Source organism: Poecilia mexicana, unplaced genomic scaffold (assembly GCF_051168715.1).
Source record: "Poecilia mexicana isolate PSO_F unplaced genomic scaffold, ASM5116871v1 scaffold_15, whole genome shotgun sequence".
Classification (NCBI taxonomy): domain Eukaryota; kingdom Metazoa; phylum Chordata; class Actinopteri; order Cyprinodontiformes; family Poeciliidae; genus Poecilia; species Poecilia mexicana.
In genome coordinates, this window is record NW_028263384.1 from 19,969,992 (window position 1) to 19,992,790 (window position 22,799).

Here is a 22,799-nt window from a genome sequence, read left to right on the forward strand (position 1 = left end):
AAACCATATTTTGTCTTAAACGGGACAGACAGGATCTCATTTTACTTTGGTGTGTGAGTTGTTGGAGAAGTTGGCACAGTTAGCAAAGTCAAGCAGAATGACAGGAAGATCTGCAATGGTCTTTGAACCTTCAGTATATCATTTACCTTGTGACAGTGGATATAAGGCAACATATCTCTCTAGCAAAGTCTTTAATATTTACAGAGTCATGATTCGTAAGGAGAAAAAGATAATGGAGTGAGTCCGAGGAGAGAAAAATGATAACTGTAAGAGCTTTAAGAAATGTCATTTTCTATCAGAGGGTAATCTTTCACTACAGATTCAGATGAAAGTAGCTTGCCTGAACTGTCAGGCCAGGATGCCAATGCTTGACATAGAGTACTGACTTTTAAAAAACACACACACACAAAAAAAGAATCACACAACTCAGCTCTCACAAGACAAAAAAACAACAACTAAACTGTCCACATTTACATCAGAAATAATATGTAAAAACTAAAATCATTAATAAAATACAATAATATTAATAATAATAATACAAATCCTTATAACTGGTAAAGGTTACAAATTAAACATTAAACAATAAAAATAACTTACATAATTTTCTAAGTATTCTAACATCTTTGTAGTTTTCTGGAAGTTTGTTCCATATTTGTGGTGCATAGTGTAGAGAAATAAAGTTATGTTAATAGTTAATAGAACCAGAACCAAACGTGGAGATGCTGAACGCTGCATCTACGTGTTTGGTTCTGGTTCTGTGGATGAAGAGTAGATCTGGACCGGAAGACTTGAAGGAGTGGAAGGTCTGTGATTTATAAACAAAAAGTATTTTAAAGCTTATTCTATGACCTACATGAAGACAGTGTAAGGGCTTTTGAAGTGGGGTGATGTGCTCCCATTTCCTTGTTTTTGTGAGAACGTGAGCAGCAGCATGTGGATCAGATGCAGCCGTGAGACTGACTCACAATGAATGTGTCCACATTATGATTACATGTACACGCTTCCAGAAGACTTATTGGTAAGGCACCAAGCAGGGAGTTTAATGCTTCTGTGTCCTCTGAGACGCACATTTAGCTAAAAATCAACTATCTTACAATTATAACCTGCTCTCTCTGATTTGAATCATTTTTCAAGATGTGATGACCAAATGTAAAAGCGTTTATTTAAGAAACCCTTTTGATCTTTCTAAAATGAAATAGTCAATTGTACATATTTTTATTAAAATGTAGGAACTTTATAAAATTCACACTTTTCCTGTGGTTAAGATCTGGGCAGTGGTTCTCATTTTCTTTCCCTTACACCCTAAAGTGTCTCTGGAGTTTATCACGTGGAGAACTCACTCAGCCTTATTCACCAAACGAGTTTCAGAGCCACAGTGGATCAATGTTTGCAGATTTAAAGTCAATTTTTCAGAAACATAGACATTCCTGACATATAAATTGCCTGAATCGTGGCAATTTTCAATATGCTTCACATAAAAATACGTATTTTTATATTTCAAGCCATTTCCACTGGGCTTTAAAGCTGAGCCTCTTTACTGTTTGTATCATTTGGTATGGAGGTAGAACCATTTGTACTGGTATGCTCTGTCAGCCTTATCGCTTCAAACCCCAGGTTGTTGGTCATTATGGTCTTTTGATGAAAGTAGTGTACCTTTTATGTAACATCACATAAATGTCATGCATAAAACCAAAGTGCTTCTTCTCAAAAGTCCCATGTCATCTACAGGAGAAAAGATGATTTTGTTATAAACTAGATTACTTCAACATATGTAACATTTGGTTCTAATGCTGTGACTGTTGTGTATATTTTCTGATCGGAATTTGAAATCATGGCTTAACTCTTGAAGTTTCAGATAAAACATTTTCAGATTTGAGAACTTCTGGTTTATTTTGTAGTGATTACTAGGGGAGCATGCTCTAAATTTGAAAACTGAGCACACAATTACCATCCTGCTTCGCGCTTCAATGTTTTGATCCTGACACAGATGAAGAAACATGAATCAGTTCCCCTGTTCTCTGAGCCAATCCTTTCCTGTCTTATTTTGAATGCCGATTTGACGACAAAGTTTTGCATCAACAACTGTCAGTTGAACAAAGATCTCTGATCTCCAGTTATCAGTGAGCTAGTCGGAGGCACACACACGCACACACGCATGCACACTGTTGTTTATAAATGTAAAACCTTGTTTACAACCACAGGCACAACAGTTATTGGCAAACTCAACAAAGCTGAACATGATTCCTAAATTGCTTACTTGTTTGTGAATGTTGACAACAAGGACAGACAAGAGGGGCCTCTGATGCCTTTTCCAAGGAGAGAGGCTGTGAAAGACAAATTCCTGCTGCCTTGGTTACGGAGCAGAAGCTTCCATTCTCGTTGTTTCTCATTTAAAAAGGAATACAGGTGCATCTTAAAGCAGGAGAATAATGTCAAAAAAGTAAAATTATTTCAGTAATTTGATTCATAAACAGATCTTCTGTTTTATCTAGATTTATTATACTCACAAATTTAAGCTTCTTTATATACCACATTTAAAAAAAATAAATAAATGATACAAATGCAAATGCAAAGAGAATGCAAACAGAAAATAAAATACGATAAAGCAATAAAAGCATTTTTAACTCTGATGCTGCTGGAGAAGTCAGTGAGCCCAAATGTGGTTTTGAATGTGTTTTTCTTTTTAAAAAAACACTGACAATTGGAGCCTGGCTGATGTTGACTTACTAAAAAGTATGTATGTGTATTGTGATTGATATGGCCTCAATACAATCCCTTTTTTAAATAATTCTATAGCAATGTATGGTAATTTGCATCCTGTAAGCTCGTTAATCGACTGTGAGTGATCATTTTTTTATTTTCATAAAACTGATCTCTAGAGGATCTCATCTATTTTTGACTCTTTGCTGTTCATTCCACATGAGCTGTTAAGTTTTACCAAAATCTGTTTAAGTGCAAAAAAAAAAAAAAAAAAAGAAAAAGGAACAATCACAGTCTATAAGAAATGCACAGCAGCTGAACTGCCATAAAATGTGTTATCGCCCATGGGAGCTCTAATTACCTAATGAGCAAGTTAGTGTCCATTATATAGACTCTTCCATGCAGGTGGAAGTGTGTAGGCCAAATCTTACTCTTAATTAGCTTGCAGGGGAGCCAAGTCAACGGCTATTCAAAGACTGTAATAATCCTTAAACTTTACGCATCTAATGATCAGCGAATAAATACACACAACAGTTTCCCACTATTAAACATAAAACCAAGACAGGGGTAAAAGAACTTAGATGAGCTTTGGGATGGACGAGTGGATCAGTACCACAGGCATCAAGTGTGAGAATGTTTATTAAACATGTTAAGTCTGAAACACCATCAGCTAGTAAAAACTGTAAAAAAAAAAAAAAAAAAATGCATAGCGTGTTAGAAACATTACACATTATTACACATTATCACCCTGGAAATGATTTCATGCTGCTTTTAATTTGCATCGGGAGTCAGGTCTGGGAATGACGGGACTGTAAAGACACATGTGCGTCACCAGTTTAAAGAGAAACAAACTGTAACAGATCATAATGAACTGTTTTTATGTGAAACTTTCATGATGGATTGAATGCATTTCCCCAAAACTGGATGCCGAACTCAGATCTGATCATCAACCCCTGATTTCCCCATGCCATAAAACGTGATTTTTATTGCCCTCCGCTAAGAGCCAGAGTGTAGATTCCTGAATCATCACTACTTCAAGGTAATTGTTTAAGCAAAGAGTGTAGAGATTAGTGTCTCTTTCCTACAGGTTTATAACCTATCTTTTCTCCTTTTTTCTCTTTGCACCAGTAAGATTCTCCTCTGCATGTTACTCATAAGAAACGTCGTTCTTACATGGATTGTTTGATTACTCCAAAAAGTACAGCAAAACAAAGGGAAATATAATTTGCTGTTGCTTGAAGACTTGTGGTAGTTTAAGCATCTTGCTGCAGTTGAAATGTAAACCAAAAGCTGCTGCATCTGTTCTGAAGCTGACATTATGTTTCTTCTGATAAGACACGTTCCTTTTTGATAAAATATGTGACCACTGTTGTCCCGAACACCACTGTTTTTTACACAAGGGGGAGCAATCAACTCAGATACCCAAAGAACATCAGCCACACAAGGTTGAAACAACATTGTATTTCAATTTACACCAGCAATAACAAAAGCAGTCTTAAATGTTATTTACAGTCACCAGGTGAAAGGCCAGATTCGGCAGCAGGAGTCACTTCTTGATTTTGCGCTCCTCGCTCCGCTTCCATACGGCTGATCTGAGACTACTGAAAAGAAAAAGCAAACACCAATATCTGCACACCACAGCGCTTTTTGTGGCATGCTTAATGCAAAGCAAATCAGGCAAAGAAAATGTAGAAATCATAAACAAATGTTTCCCGCTGTGCCACTCATGCAGAATGTGGGGGACAAAAATGCCCTTGTCTAACCTGAAGTAAAATATTTGTGGACATTATGTCTCTGCCTTAGAACCTGGCCACATTTCCATAACTTTTATTTTCTGTGCCTCTGCCTTGGCTTGTCCTGACCCCACTTGTCGTTTGGGATATTTGACTAATCATGAGCAGAGACTTGAATACTAATATTTTTCCTTTTGATTGAGAGGTTGGATAAAACACTGAGGGTGTTAACACAGGCATTTCAACATATATATTTTATTTTTTGCTTGAATATTATGATCAATTTTTATTCAGGAAATTAAAGGTAAAAAAAATTAAATATCACTGCTGGCAGGACATGCAAAGAGATTTCAACTTTTCTTGGTAGAAGGTAGATCATATTTGCTGTATTTGGCCACGTAAGTTCAAAGGTTTGGCAGGACGCATGCATGATATATTGTTTGAGCAGCGGCATGCATCCAGCAACCAAAAGCCTACAGCTTAATTTTTATGAGAAACGATTAATCATCCTGCTGCTGTGTGCCTAAAGGACGAAATTTAAAATTCACATGTCAAATTGCAAAGCTGTACCAGTGATTGTGACAAAAATGTCTGGTATTTTCTTTTATGTTTATTTTTTTCAACGTTCTGATTCTTATTTTCCCTAAATAAAATATTAGTTATTTCTCAAATAAAAAAAATATCTATAAGAAAATAAAACATGCTATTTTAACTCATTTAATGCCATGCAGTGATTATTTAACACAAGCAGGCAATTTGTAGGTTCACTAGACACCCTTTAAACTCAGATTATGCAATAAAAAATAATAATGACATAACATGAATGTATCCAAAGTAGTTGCCATAAAAATAATATCTGAAACTACTGTTTTCTGACTGTAAGTACGTTCCCATAATTGATGATATGACAAAGATGACTATTATACTAATTTCTTTAACACTTCACCAGGCAGTACAGGTCAGCTGAACCTGCTCTAATTTTAATGTCTGTATTACCAATGGAAAGGTATTCTCAGTGATAAAGCATTCCAAATGGACCTGACCGAATTGTAAATGAACCACATCCATCTTTGTGACACGGCGTAGCAGGGTACTTTCCTCCAGAATCGTCTCGAGATGACCTTGCCATTTAAAGTTTTCTGTTGATGCTCTGCCTCTTACAATCAGGAAAGTTAATTTCAACATCCATAATACTGAAAGGATAAATTAAAAGGGTTTAAAACACATTTTGTGTTATAATAAAATAAAAAAATAATAAAAAAACAGAGTAAAAGCAATTACAAAACTTTTCATTTCCACTGCCTGGTTCTTGTTGGCTTAACTGCAATTACTGGATGTTTCAGTCACTCTGCTTGTGAAGCTTCAAGTATAAAACTTTTTTTAAAACAACATTTGAGCATGAGGCCTCCTGGAAACAGATTTTTTTTTTACTTTACTTTTTTGGCTTTAGTGTTTCAGTTTATGTCAGTGATAGCTATTATCACAGAGAACAAACACTGCAACCTTTCCAGTGCTCTTGAACTCCACCTTCCTCCCCAGATTCCAGATTATTTTTATCTCTGTGACTAAACCACATAAGGAAGAAAACGCAGGGGTCTTGTCTCACTCATTCAATCTGATTTTGAGGGGTAAGGTCAGTTAAAGCCAATGAATTTATTTCTTTTTGTTGTTGCTCTCAGTAAAAAGGTTCATGTCTCAACTGATTTTTGAGAATAAGATATTAAGTAAAGCTCTTTGACCTACAAGCTTTGACCTGCTTCTTTGCACAATTTAAAACATGTCTCCTCTCTCCCAGTATTTTATTATTTCATGTCATTATGTCATTTTAGGCACTGTGATCTCAAAATGACACACACTGAACATGTATCAAGAACAGAGGGAGTTACTGTGGTTCATGAGTGAGTTCAATTTTTTTTTCTGAAACCCATAAGACATGAATGTTGTTGATAGATACTTATACTGTCTGTACCACATAAATATTCATGCTTTTTTAATAAACAATATCCCCTTAAAGCCAAAAACAAATTAAGAGATATTCAGACACATTCTTGAAAGGCCTCCAAGGTTTTTTTTTTTCTTTTATCAGTTCAGCACAAAGTAATAGGTTTCCACAAGAGACACTTGTCCTAAAGGGACAAGAAGTCTGATATTTTCCGTGGCTGCTTCCCTTTAAAAGTCCTTGTTTTGTTGGTTTGGTAAGAAATGCAATAAAAATAAAATATCAAAGGGACAACGAGAGTACACTTAAATACAAAGCACTCTTTAATATTTCACACTTTGGTTCACAGACTTTGTTGCCTTTCTAATTTTACTACTAATTCTAATCAGCAATCATGCATGAAGTCATGAAAGGTTTAAGCTAATGACCCTCAAATAGCATTACATCCTATGTTTCATTAAATCAAGAATGAATAAATGAAAGATTTTATGTTTAGTTGGTGATCGTGTGAAGTGGAGCGTTGTTGTTGCTCAGCTGCAAGGGGAGAAGAGGGCAGCAAATAAGGAAACAGTGCCAAGGGGGATTAATTGGCACAGCTTCACTGTGTTTCTAATTAGTCTCTGTGTTTTTGTTTACAGTGGTGTGTTGAGGTAGATTTGTAAGGGGGATAACATGTCAGGCAATGCTGGAATCAGACTGATGTGGCTCCTTCTTTAAGCAAAGTCTGGTTGGACAACGAACTAGACGCACCTCATTATGACCAGGGTTTGTCTTTCTGTGTCTGTTCACGGTGAGATATGTGCAAGACGCTGAAGGTGAAGGCTGCTCTTGGTTCCCCCCTCCTCATTATGGTTGTGCGTAAAACTTTTATTAAACTTATATCAGTTATCATTACTTGAACATAAAACAGCATGTACGGGAGATGTAGATAGGTACCAGCTTCCTGCATGGCTGATGTAGATAACAGATGGATGAATGTTTACGTTAAAATACTGGGTCACATTCCCAAAGACAAGAACTATTTGCATCACACAGATTTGAACATGTGAGAAGTTGCAGAGCACAAAACAACAACAACATAATAATAACAATAACAACAACAACAATAATAATGATAGTAATAAAAACTGAACTTGTACAGTTAAATATTTACTAATATGAAAAATGAATTCACATAAAATTAATTGGAGCTTGAGTAATTTGTTTTGGGCACAGAAATTTTTCATTTCAACAGAAGATTAAAGAAACGGAAAACAAAAAACACAAGGTTCAAATCAAATTTCATTTAATGCGTACCACATTTTCCACTTATTTCCAAGGCCTACATGTCAATTGTTTACATATTTAACAATGCACAATAATTCATACTGAAGCAGCCTGTATAGAACATCACCCAGCCATGAATTAATTAGGCTTTTCTGCTCTGATAAGTACCAGCCAAGATGAGAAGAGCTGCACTGAGTCTTAGAGAGCGAGTAATTGTTAATGCTGTGCTGAGGAAAACTTCACTCATCATATTGTTTATCACAAGGAGGAGACTTGAACTTCTGGCAAGTGACACTTGCTGCATGAGGAACTGTAAGTAACAAGTAATATTATTTTGCAGAATGCTTTTCACTTCATTAACTTCTCTGATTGGATTTTGGAATTGATTCTTGAAATCAATAATGTTAGCGTTTTTGAAACGGGGAAGTTTCACGGGTATTTTGGAATTTCTTGCCTTGTGTAAAAAGTGGTATTACTGTGAAAATTCATAAAATACACTACTGGTTGTCTTTTAGTTATCGCCTCTCTTCATATTTAGATTACTAGTGAAGTTTGAATTTTAGGGAAGGATTTAAGCTGTGTCCAGCTTCTTCATTGGTGTTGCAGTGTTATACAGAATAATAATGTGATGGATGAATGCATAAGGAGAGAAATCTGTTTAAGTATGCATCTTCCTCTTCTTCTTCTTTCTGTCTTTCCCCTCATAGATATTTTTCCATCTTTGTATCTGTGTGTTGGAGGCTTAGAAGTCAAGCAGAAGCGACTTTAATCTCTGTCCTTGAGAGTAATCTTGCCAGTGTGCAAAATGGCTCACTTTATCAATGTGATGGCAGTCTGCCCTGCTTGGAGTCTGGAGACGGCAGCGCTGGTGCTTTCCTCATGACAGTTCAGAACAGCAACCAGACGCGATCACCTTCTCCAGAGGCCCACAGAATATTTAGGAAGGACAAGAAAGAAAAAAAAAAAAAGAAAACTATTTACAGTTTTGGAATATTGCGAGCTGCGATATATCATATGAAAAAATGCTTTCGACACCCCCAAGGTGACTGACGTTCAGCTAAATTACATTCATTTGCTTATAAATCCATGTTTATTTAAAAGTAGAAAACAGAGATACTTTTTACACAAGATGTAAAGCACAGATTCAGTTTCAATTCCAACATTAATTAGTTTTTGTATATTGAGCATAGAAACATGCTTTACATTCATTTTACAGTCATCCACACCATTATGCCGGTGCCTTGCATTCAATAAAGGTAAAGTCCAGTGGAACTTGTAGTTATATCTTGAAAAAAGAAGAAAAAAAAAAAAAACATTTTCATGTTGTGTGAATATTTTTGCAAGACCCTGTATTAGATTAGCAGAAATTTAATGCATCCTTCAATGTCACTTTTGTTTCGCCAAACATCGGAACAAAATTACTCACAAGATCACATTTATGTATATATTTTTTTATAAATTTTATATTGTTTTTGGTTATATGTTTACTAATATTAATCGCCTTGGATAGACTAGCTGGTTAGCAATTTCTCCTTGGGATCAATAAAGTATATTATATTCTTTGGCATTGCTTCCAGGGAATTTCAGATTCCATAACCATCCTTAAATGTGCTGCCAAATGCCATCATTTTTGTGTGCAGGTCTAAGGTGTAATAGTTTGGTTTGGTTTTTGGCTTTCTTTAGTAACAAGAGCAACACATTTATGGTTTTGCACGTAATTTTTCTAGCATTTTAATTGTATATGTCTTGTGAGGCTTGGCCTTAAAACACATGGACTCCCCCAAACTCACATCAAACAAAAACGTGATGTCTTTCACCTTTCAAAGCAAGGACTGCAATAATGCAATCTGTTTGCCTGCAGCAGAGGTTCGTAATTAGCCTCTCTGTGTCTAACACAGTGAGGCTAAATTGGGTTAAGTCAAGCACGCAGACAACCAGGTTGGATGCAGCAGAGGGCAGTCCCAAAATCAGGTCAGCATTGAAGTTAAGTGTGTACACACACCTTTGGAGCGCGCCACTTTCTGTTGGTCTGTATCCCATCATAACGAACTTCCATAGGCATTGGTTTAGAGCACAGCACGGACACCCCTTTGGTCATCCTTCATGACCGCCTTTCAAGATTAAAAGAGAGTTGGTTCAAGGCATCTGGCACCTCCCCAACCTGCAGTCAAATACAAACTCTGTCCTTTTATAATCCCAGAACCTCCTCGTGGGTTCTGTTTAAAGGCTAATCCCAATTACAGCAAGGGACCGTCACTGGTGCTGTTTAGCTCTACGTATGATCTTTTTTTTTTTTTTTTGAAACTTGCTGTGATCACATCATTACAGCATTTAATTTAAATGATACACAATAACTAAATCAAAGTTAAAGTTCTGATCTTGCAGTAAGAGATCCTAGAGGAAGCAGGAGAAAAAATGAATTTTGCTTAAATATTTAATTGTGTAATAATAAAATATCATTATTAAAACATGTAAATGTCACAGTAAATTCCAATGCCTTTGAAAGACAAAAAAAGTTGCAAAGACAACCAGATTGATATTAATCTAGTGTGTATTTAGTGTGCTTTCTGTGTTTCCACGCTGGGTTAATTTAACCTCTGAAAAATAAACAACCAGGGGAATATATGAGGCCTGAACATCTGTTGTGAACAAACTGCTCCATGCTGCACAATATTTACAAGTATTATTGTGGTGTTTAATGCCTGTGCAAACACAAGTAATTGTATGTGTTTATCATATTTTTTAAACTGAAAGCATCGTTACCGTGACAGTTTTAATATTCACATATGTCTGGTTTCTGTATTCGTCATTATTTAACTGGTACACTGACTGATATCGTTGGCACTACGTAAAATAAATATGTAGTTCAGTAAGCGAAAATGTGTCCTTATGTGTCAAAGCTATTAATCTTAAAAAATTCTGAATATGCATTATTGGCTAATTAAATGACGGAAAGTAAAACATGCACAGAGACGTGTTTATGCAGTTTTGTGAATTTTAGTTTGCTTTTGAACTCTGTTGTGTCTGAAGTAATTGTTTCAAGTTAAAAAAAAAAAGGAGAAAACAAACAAACAAAAAAAACTAAAAACATAAACAAAACAGGAAACATTAAATTAATACTTTTAGTTGGATGTATTGTGATGGAGCAACACAAAATAATGCATTTTTTTTTTTTTTTGCAAAAGGTCAATCACAGTCAGATTGGATAGAGAGAACCTGGAAACAGCAATGTCTTGTCACATAATCTCAGCTGAATTTACTGCAGTTCTACACTCTTAGAACAGTAGAACACATGAAAATGCTTTCATCTAAACCACTCCTCTTCCCCTTACGTGCTACAGAAACACATTCCCACAGCATGATGTTACTATCACAATGTTTCACGTTGTGGCTGGTGTGTTCAAAGTAATGTGCAGTGCCAGTTTTCAGCTCCATGTGGCATTTTACATGTTTTGTGGCAAACTTAATCTTGACTTTTTTTTTCTTTTTTCTTTTTTTTTTTTACCCCAATAATAACTTTTTCTGTGACACTCTTCCACAAAGGTAAGATCGGAAAACCGCATGAGAGATAGCTCTTACGTTGAGGGATTTATCAGCCTTAATTTTTGATCTCTGCAGCGCCTCAGTTATTTGAGAGGCTGAATGTACACAGGACTTATTTAGGCTTTTTTGCAGCAATATTTTAGTGAGCAAATACATTATTGTTGTTGAAATTATGATCTCTAAATAAGATTCATACACAACTTAATCATTGTGGAAATACAATGTTTACAGCACACAGCTAACCATAGTCAAAGCTTAGTCTCTCTGCAGGGAAAATATCAGCATGCAAAATGGAGTTTTGCCATTATGTAATACATTTTGCTTAATGTAATTGGGTGTGTAATGGTGATTTAATGGATAGATAAATTAAAGCCAAAGATACTGAATTTTTACTGTGTCTGGCAAAGAAGTCCAGAGACATAAACCCTACATTCATGTACTTAATGAGGGCTAAGGCTTAACCAGTTGATAAAACTCTGACACCACAATTAGCTACTCAGCCGGAGCATTAACTTACTAACAAGCAGGGTGCTATGTATAAAACCAAAGCAAAAGGGCAAGGTTACTGTTGAATTAAAATAACATAAGTCAGTCTAATGAATAACCCATAATAAATGGACAAGACAAAGAAAGTGATGCAGTTGAGTGTAGTTGAAGAGACAAACATATAATAAAATGAAAACCTTTTTGAGCAGTATTGTTCATCAGCAATTTATTGTACCCTTGAAAGTTATGGTTTTTATCTTTTCGCTGATGATTTTTCCAACGAAAAAGTCGCAGATTTTTACTGAGAGAAATCCACACCTCCTCCTCCTTGCATGGCGAGTTGGAGCTTCAGGGGAGGTGATCATTAAGAAAATGGGAGAGTGGGTGCCGGATGCAGGCTGAGAGATGGATAACTGTGTTAGGCAAGGCAGACAGAGCTGCAGTGAGGGTAGTAAACAGGTCAGACCCCTGTAGGCACAGAGCTGCGGTTATTGGTCCACTCCCTCTCTAATCATGATTAATGAAAAGTTTCATAAAAAAGAAATGGCAAAAATGTCAAGGTTCAGGTACAGATTTGATATTACATCATCCGGTTTCTTCCATTTGTCTTGTCGTTTGGAAGTCTTAATCTTTTTATTACTTTAACATTGATATTTTTTTCCCAAGAGAATTTGTTTTGTGTGCTGACATATTGTTAGTAGATGATAAAAAGTTTGACTAAATCCCACAAACATGGATGTCCTTTTTTTTTTTTTTTTGTGCTTGTATTTGCATGAAAGCCAAGGTTAAGATCAATAGAATTTCCTTCTCCAACTATCAAAGCATTAAGGAAAGTTATATTTAAAAATATAAACAAAATGTATCCTCAAAGTAAATTAAGAAACATTTGGAAAGTCTGAATGTACAGTTCCATAGGCTCAAAACTATTCATAATTTTAAAACTACTTTTATTCTCATGACATTTTTTAACATTTATACATATTACTTTTAAATCCTAAACAAAATAGCATTAAGTGAAAAAGGTTTGCTAAACCACAATGGTCTCAGGTGATAAAACATGTAACACCTGTTTTCCTAAATGTTCCCTTATAAATTATTTAATAACTCCACATTGAAATGAACAAAATATATTATTTTTATCTTTTTGAGCACTGGAGTCAATGTTGCTTTTCTAGTGCTGACTACAAGGTCTGATGCCCCAAGAACATTCAACTTCAGCACTTATTCCCACAGGGTCATGACCCTTATCCGTTAGAAATTCACAAAGGCCTCCCTCCATTAAGACAGTCACTGCTCTCCTGTGACTGAGGGGTGGAAAATAGCAGTCCTCTTCTTCACCACACAGGGTTTCACCAGTATTGCTGCAGACTGCCCATCAGTGCAAAGCAGCATGTCCCTTAGATGGTTGCCTGGGAGTAGCAGGGTCATGCAGCACCAGAAAATGCTCTTTCTAACCATTTAAATCATCTGCAGGCTTCCTTTTTGCTACCAGTTTCCACTTCTGCTCTTCCTATGTGGTTTAAAGGGGCGAAGGTGAAATGATAAGAGTGTTTCCCTGCTGTTTCACAAGGGCAAAGGTGGACAAAAGTGTATCCACCCCTGCAAACCACCATGCATTTTGAGATGTCATTCCTAAATCTCGTCATTCTAGATCTTCAATCAGCCTTGGGTGATTAAATAAATAGTGTCTGAAACAGCTGTCTAATGACAGTATGTGTCATGCAAATGACCTGCACATTTAGAGAAATATTGTTATGATCAAAGACATTCCAAGCATACAAATACCCACAATATAAGCATGGTATGTACATATTAAATAAGTAAAGGTTGAAATTTTTGATGGAATTGAAAGAGGTTTTCCAAGCCAAAGTTTCAGGAGGGAAAGTTGTTGTACAACATTTAGTGATAGCCATAGTAAAACAGAAACAACGCCCAAAAACTATTTATTTGCACTTTGCTTGATCTGAATGTCATTAACCGAGTCTAATGCACATAAACCACAAAACCTCCATTTGTGAACATGTTGCTTTAGTGCCTGAAAGTCTATTATGCACTCACACTTGTATTACTGTATAACATAAAGTGCAGCTTGCATTACTAATAGCGGTTAGCCAGCTCAATTAATATACTTTAATATATTCTCACAGCTTTACAATATGACGCTGGAACACAGTGAAGCTTGGCTTGATAGTACAACAAAACCCAAGTGATCAGAGGTACATAATGGGTCCCTTTTATAAATGAGACAATGAGTCTCAAGAATTTTTTTTTCTCTATAAATAACGGATTACTGAATACAGCAGAGATACTGGTACTTATTCCTGCTTCACTGTTGAGCAACACATCACTGTGATGTTTGATTTAACCTTGCAAATAAATATTACTAACATCTCTGGCATGAAACAGAGGTAGAAAGGGATTAAATATTAACCAACAGAGAGCTTTGTATTACTCACCAAATGCCCTCATATGTTTTTCAAACTGTATTTTTTTATGCTTTTCTAGGGTTTTGTTCTCCGTTCTCATTGGTATTGTATTTTTAACTGTCTAAATGGAAGGTTGCAGCAAAATGCAGACCACCTGCGGAGAGTAATGATCATATGCCACACACTGTGAACACATGGTTGCCCAAAATTATCAGTGCAGCCCAGTTTATTCGGCAACAGATCTAGTTATTAGAATGCCACTGAATTCTCAGATCATCCAGTCACGAGAAAAACAAAACAACCTACCCTGTGGCGTTGTTTGTGCAGTACACTCATTAGCGATCAATGCCCCGTGAGTTGGTTGAGAAAAATTACCAAAGAAAATCCTTTTCCATCACACATTGTGCAATTTGGTTGATAATGGTAAATGGTAAATTCAAAAATCTTGATTTTTTTTTCCCGTAAGTCATTAGTGACAAGATAACTTTTTGTTTTCCTTTATTTCCTCTTGCTAAATAAAATCCTTAAATTGTATGACTGAAGTTCCTTAAATTATGCACAAGCACTACAATATAAATATGTTCCTATATTTCTGACCTGGAATAAGTGCCTCACTTATTCTGCTACATTATTAACCCTACCTTCCTCATTGCTCCAATATTTGTAAGGTTTTGTTCTACCTATTTCTCCTGCTTCAAATCTCAAAGTATCAAAGTACAAATGTTAAGTCACAGCGCAACAGTTTGCAATTCTACTTATTCAACATCCACTGCTCTGACCTCCCATGCTTAATTTCATTACAAATGTGAGACTGGTGTTGTCTTACACACAAAAAGAGATGGTGACAAGAGGTAAATATGAGAAAAAGACATATGAGTGCCTCCTTCTGTATTGAGTCTTTCACTCCATTTTTTATCCCCAGGAGATCCTTTATTGTTTACTAAGAGAAGTGATCCATCAAAGCAAAGTAATTGACATTTGTGAGAAAACAGCAGCAACTGAAGGGGTCTCTACAACCTAGTGTGAAAGCAAAATAAAAATATGTTTGACATTTTGAGAATATAGAAATGAACTTACTATACTTGCTTATCATGTGCTAGTAGATCCTACAGTAATGTAAAATTCAAAGAAATATGTTTTAATTAGTTACAACCACAATTCAGTACATTTTATTGGGATTTTATGTGATGATCCAACACAAAACTGGAAATAATGGCGAAGTTTAAGGAAAAAATGCATACATTTAAAATTAAAGAAATCTGAAAAGTGTGACGTGTACGTATTCACCCCCTTCACTACAAAAATTGGGCTCCATGATATATAAATGGAGCCTACTTGTTTTCTTATTTAACTTCAGTGTGACTACACGTGTCCTGCAAAAATGTAAGTGGTTTGACTCTAATGCAGTGGTTCTTAACCTGGGTTCGATCGAACCCCAGGGGTTCGATGAGTCGGTCTCAGGGGTTCAGCGGAGCCTCTGCCACGGAGGTAAAGACACTCTTGTGTAAAGTCGTGATGACGCGCCCCGCTTTGCCATCACTTGCTGCAGAGGATCACGTTACATTGCTGAGCCAATCAGTGCTACGGAGGAGCACTGATTGAAGGAGTTCCACTCTCAGCATGGATTTGAACTTGTGTCTTTAAATACTTCAGCAAAACTCACCGTTTTTACCAAATTCTGTAGCTTTCGGTGTACTTCTAAATCTGCTCCTTAGTCGCATCTTTTCGGGGTTGGTACTGCCTCTAGTGGCGTGGGGGTGGTAACACAATTTACATAATTCCATTACTAAATCAGAATATCGCAAAGTCTTTATTATTTATTATTAATTTTTCATTCTCTTAACAATGTAGAGGTAATTAAATGAGCTAAACAAGACCTTAAAGTGGTTCCAGTTTCTCTCAACCTCAACCTGTTGAAACTGTGGCAAATTGTAATACCTTAGGTCGTTCCTGGACAGTCAGCTGAACTTTGCTGAAAACACTGACAATATTTTGAAGAACTGTTCTCAGAAACTCTACCTAGTGATCATGAGAGTCTCTGAGACACAGTTTATGTCTTGAATTTGGGGGAAAAAAATAATATGTATCACTACAGAAGGGTTCAGTGAATGTGCATATGAAACTGGTGGGTTCAGTACCTCAAAAAAGGTTAAGAACCACTGCTCTAATGTAAAGTTTTGACTTATATGCAAAGAAACATTGATGAGAAAACACTGCAGTCTAATCTGAACACACTGTTCTCACAAATGCGGTGGTGGCAGCATCAGGCTATGGAAATACTTGTCTTCAGCAGGAACAGGGAACTTGGTCAGAATTAATGGGAAGATGATAGCTGACATACAATTCAATTATAGGGAAAAAAAAATAAGTTTTGACTATGACTCAAAAGGAGGGTATTATGAAAAACTGACTTTTGTTAGCTTTCCAGTATGTTATAATGTCAATCCCTCATCACAAAACATATCTGGAGTGTCACTTTGACTTATTCATGCATGTTTAAGAAATCGTTGAATCTCCTGTGGGACCATTCATGCGACCTTCTCATTCACTGCATTTATTTACCCAAAGCTCAGTTTTGAAACTTCAGTCCTTCTGCTGAACTCAGACCTTTGCTGTTAAGAATCTGTGGCAAGATACATATTTTCATTGGCTTTATCCTTCAAATCTGATTTAGCCTTCACCCTCTTTCCAAGGACTAAAACAGGTCTTAGGTGACACATTTCTCATGCAAAAAAGGCAGATGCTTTTTGTCACCTTTGTCATAAGAATAAGCATTAACATTTTAATATTTGGTATGAATCTACTTACATGAGCAAATCAGTTGAAAACCGCCCTGTTCTACACAATGACTATATTTTTTAGTTATGTGGTTTGGTTTTTTTTTTCTAGATTTACTACAGACTGATGTCTTACTACACTCCCCTAGCACTTGTTCAGCATTAATTCATCTTCCAAGGAATGTACTGCTTTTCAATTTTTATTCAGCTCTCTTCAGGAAATGCAATAATCCTTACTTAATAGAAGTTAGAAAAGGATGACTTTCTTCCAGTGTATTATCCAAGACCTGGAGCCAGGGATCAGCTGTCATGTTTTCAAAGGAAAAGCTGCTTACAAATACTCACTATATACTATGAAAGGATATAGTTTGTCAAAGACCCTAAAAAAATAAATAAAAAATAAAAAAATCCAGGATGGGGGTTTTAGCTTTCCAACGGATATGTTAATATCTGTTGGTGTTCTCTTAGCTGAAGGGAAGTTGTGCTCATTATCACAGATGACCCGAAACAGTAAAACAATGTTCACTAGTGGAGTCAGCAAACACACAAATAACACATGTGCTCTTATCAGCTGGGATTCTGGAGCACACAGTTAAGTAAACGGCTAATGTGAGGTTGACATGCAGTCATCCAGAGGAGTGTCTTTGAAAGACATTGTTTAAAACTGCAGTGAAAGTCCTACGGCCACCTTTGCACAGATGTTACTGATCTGCAGTGCGCCGTATCCTGGGAACAAAGCTGTAAAATTATGTTGAGAGAGGTCCTCCCTAATAAATCCATGTTAATTATTTGTCTCTCTCGGTTAGTTCTGTCAAACACCTATCACAATAACACCTCTCCCACAGAGCATGACAAAGAAGATTAGCACTTTACAGGAAGAATCTCACTCTCCTTGAATCTACATCACATTCATTCACACATTCCCTGTGTTGCAAGTCACATTCGCCTTCATAGCTGTCTCCTCATAAAAGCCACACCTGGCCTAGTGTTCAATTCAGCTGTGACACCTTCCTGGAGGGAGCCATTGGGCTAACCTTATTGCCTATTGTTCTAGAAGACATGCATGACTATATATTTCTGTGTTTGAATATCTTTCTCTCTTAAACATTGCAAATGAAGGTGTAAACTCTGTTATGTACTCTGTTGGATGGCTGGACTGGCTCAAAGCATTTCTGTTTAGCTGTGTTTCTATCCCTGAGGAAGTCGGTGAAAGAGCTTCTTCTACCATTAACTATTTACTTTTTCCTTTATCACTGAAAGTACTGTGGGATCAGTGCTTCTGTGGATGCTGTGTGTCTGCTCTGACATGTAAAATCCCCATTTGATTGCAGCAGAATACCACTCAAACCGAGCTTGGTTCTCGCAGAGGTTTCTTCCGATTAAAAGGTTTTCTTTCCCACTGCCACCGCATGGATGCACATTATGAGAGAGTGCAACATGATGGAAGCGGCTGTCAACTTTCAAAGTCAGTGACTTGATGCAACCAGCAAGATTTCCTTAGAACTAAAACTTTTACCAATTAGAAAACTGGACCAGAACTGGACTAAACAGAACTTTAATGCATTGTTTTATAACTAGGATCAAAGCAGAAGATGACAAGGCCATGTAGCCATTTTCTTAAATAGTCCACTCAGAAGAAAATCTTATTTTATACTTTCCAACAAAATTAAAATACTGAAAACTGCTTTAATCAGAACTTAATTTAATGAGAGAGACGAGATAACTGCGACTAGTCCAGGTGTTCAAAATAGAGGCAGGGCCCAAGAACAGAGAAGGAATAGCCTAAGGCTGACTGAAGGTACCTTTGCTCAGATCCTCATTCCTCTTTCATCTCCTCACCTCTTTCCTATGACACTCTTTCCAGACGCAGACATCGCTGTCCTTCCTTTGTCAGCTTCTGACAGCTCTGATATCATCATCTCTGCTGGAGGGCGTCTGTGGAAACTCTGGTAATAGCTTTAATGATAGCCTGTAAGCATATGACTCTTGTAACTAAGCAAAAAAAAAAAAGAATATTTTTACAATGTTGGATTTTTCAAATTAATGAGAATAATTAATGCCTAAATGAACACACAGTAATTTGAGATAATGTTCCATTCCATTATGGAAGCACTATTTTTCTTGCACGATCAAAGCAAATGCATATGCAGATACCAAATCTTTGTAAATGTCTGTCCTACTTTAATGTCTAATATATCTTAGTGTACAGCCTGTGTAAAGATGCTGTAATTAACGGTTTTCCCTGGAGGCCTGAGCTGAGCTGTGAGTCTTTTTTGGAAATGTGAGCAAAAATGGGCCTTTCTTTCCAATATAACAGGAGCATGGCAACTGCACCTACAGCTAAAGTATCATTTTTAGTGAGAAAAATTGTCCATCTTTACTGTAAATCGTTTTTCTTTGATTCTTAAATGTGTTGTTCTCCGTGTGTTGTTTTTTTGGGGTTGTTTGTGTTTATGTGGTGTTTCTGTCTGTGCTGGAGCTGCAGGTTTTCCCTGGAGGACGGAGCTGAGCAGGGAGCTCCAGCACACCTGCTCTGCACCAAGCCTCATCAACGGCAGGATAAGGGAAGGCAAGACACTTTCATTTCAATATGACATTTTCAGCAACAAGGCAATTTAAAACGCCTTGTTGCTGCAGATTAGAGAAGTGAATGCTGCTTCTCCCTGTCTGGTTCTGGTTCTGATTCTTAGGATTGAGAATAGACTTGAACCAGAAGACCCGGGTGTTCTGGAAGGTTGCTACGACAACAGATCTTTAATGTATTTTGGGGCTAAGCCATTCAATTATTTACAAACGTACCTAATATTTTAAAGTCTGTTCTCTGAGCCACAGGAAGTCGTTGCAAGGACTTTGGAGCTGGGGTGATGTGCTCCATTTTCCTAGTTTTAGCTTTGCCTGAGAAAAACTCACAAAAATATGTTTGACAACAGCATGTTTTGGAGAACATATTGTTAATCTCCTATCAGGTCACAAACTTTCAAAAAGAATTAAAAAAAATAGTTGGGAGATTATAAATAGAACTTGAAGAGAGTTTTATACTTTTTAGACAGATATATATAAAATAATAGGTTAAAGGTGGAGGTGGAAAAATTAGCCCCGACATTCTGCCTTTTACTCTCAGATAATGTTCAAAGCTTTGAAAAGGGATTTAGGAGAAATGATTGTCCATGTTGAATCAAAAACAGACGGACACAGATTAGCTGTTCCTGCATGAGGAGCTAAGATGTGCAAGGTAACAGATCCACATATGTTTTTATAAATCTATACAGACATTATAAGTTCATTAAAGTGAACTGATACTCTCTAGGCTGACAGAACCAGTTCATAAGTCAGGAGTGTGAGAACTTCACATCAAGATTTAAGCTGGGCCCTGGAGAAAAGCGACAGAACAGTCCACATCGGACTGAAGTAAGACACTCACTTCCTGTTCCATTTATCAGGTTCTGGTGATTGATTAATAACAAATTTCATGCTTAGTTTTATTATTTACTAACTATTATTAATTCTTCCTTTAATGTTTAGTCTGGTTATAATATTGGTTCTAAGAATAGCTTAAGAGTAAGAAATATATACAAACGTCTTGTATTTATGTATGTGATAAAGAGCACTGGTTTATGAGCAATTGCACAGTTTGCTCTAATTTAATATTGCTACATCTCATAATGTCAACACATTGTTTTTCGACTGTGGAAAGAAGCTACAGAATATTATGAAAAACAACAACAACAACAACAACAAAAACACTTATGTGCCATAAAAATGTGTGAAGTCATCTTAGCAAGGGTCCAGCTGATAAAAGTAAAATAAAAGACTTTCTAACTGTGCCTCACACAAAAACATACACGACTAATTTTGATACATTTGACATCAAATATGTTTATGACCAATTAATTTCAATAATAACCTTAGTTATGTTAATGATTTTCCTCGTGTATGTTGGGTTGTACATTCAGAGACTTCATACGATTAAATAATTAATCTAAGGTAAAAGCAAAGATGCTGATTTTCAAAGTCAAATAACTCTATACACAATCATTTAACTTGAGTACCAGAGTGCTTAAGGACACAAGTCAGAGCAACACAAAGGTCTCACAGTGATAACAGGTTCTGACTAAACTGTGCATTGATCTGGAAAGCTGTAACCGAGATGTTGCTGGCTGATTCCAAGCAGAATTCCCAGCATGCACGAGAACAAACTGTGTGAATATTTTCTTTTTTCATGACCTTTTGCTCGCTGTGCAAGAGCAGCAGTGGCAGCCGCAGCAAGCTGAGGATTCCTTCGGTGAGCAAAAGGTTCTTTGTGACAAAAAAATGACAGGATGGCTGTGCCTGGTTACCTGTTTGCAGGGCTTTGTGCTCACTCTTTAATAGAAGTGCATGCCTGGAACTTGCTAGAGAACATTTTTATAGCATTCCAAACTTAGTTGTTGGAAATAACAAATATAACACAAGGTTGTTTTCAACAACTGGTTTTCCTTTGCCTTGTGTTGCATGCTTTGTAGCAAAAACAAGAGGTTTAATCTATAACCCGATCTTTTTTTTTTTTCATGGAAGGACAACATGGTGGGTCTGTTTACCTAGTACCTAGTAACATTTACTGCTCTCTAGTCTTGTCTATTTATTCACTGGTTAATCAGGCCTTACACTTTCTCGTGTGTAATGTGTGAAAAACAGCTTGTTCAAGTGATATTACCTTACAGCTCCTCTACCATGCTGTGACACGAACAGACAGACTGACCTTTCAGTCACTGCTGTTGGAAGCCAGCAGAGTTGTGCCGCGGTGTGCAGCAAACCTAAAAAAAAAACAACAGAATTACAGCAGAGCTGTGATGTTCTGTTCACTTACTCCACAAAATGGCTTCAAATGAAGTCAGTTCTTCATTCCCACTCCAAATATAAAATTGTATTCATTAAAAAAATAAATAAATAAATAAAAAAAAAAAAAATATAAAGAACTTGAGGCTAGAATAATGTAAAGTCTTGATGAAAGCACGGGTCACATTTTCAGCCGGTATCATGTTTCAAGGAACAGCAGCAGAGGTCGGGGGAAAGTAGGCAGTCACACTGAGCTCAGAGAAACTGAACCGCTGTTGTAAGCTGTTCTTCCAAAACTGTGTATATAGCATGAGAGAAAAGTTGCAAAATATCTACAACCCCCATAAATGTAAAGCCCAAGCTGATTCGAAATGCATGTGTACACTTTCCAGTGTGACACAAAGAAGACTGTACTGAGATACACTGTTCTCAGAAAGCAGCCCCGGAGGGTTGTGAAGGAGACTATTCTACTTACAATATTTTTGTTGGTACTACTCTAACTCTACTCTAAAATAGATAATATCTACATCACCACTCCTCAATAAGTAGTTATTGAGGCTGTAAATGTGAATTTGGCCAGACAGTATGTCTGACACTGGAGCTAGGCCAAATGAGAGAGAGCTGAGCTAATAGCAACCCTGGGTTTATTTCCATGTGCAGTGTTTTCTCAAGGTCATGGTGAAGGGCTTGTGGAGCAGAGATTTGCTGCTTATCTCCTCTGCAGGACAGACCGGATACTCCCATTAATCAACCAGAGTTGCTTACAGAGGTAAAGCTGTAAGTGAATGAATAAGTCAAGGTTTGTTTTTGTATTTCGGCACGTTTTTTTTATTTTTTTTTTTACTTAAATTCCAAATTGTCTAGGCTGATTTCTTAAAAAAAAGTTGATGGAGTATATTAATATCTTCCACTGGAATATAACATCTCTTCATAAGCCTTTATCAGCAAGTAAAAACTAAATTTTATTTTCATTGGATAACCAATCAGGAACAGATGAAGGTATGTCTCATTACTCATTGCCTCTTATCAAAAGAGAACCAAGGAACCTCTTGAGACATGCTTAGGCTACTGGTAGAGCCAGCAAGAGTACAAGTTTGCACCATTTGAAAGAAGA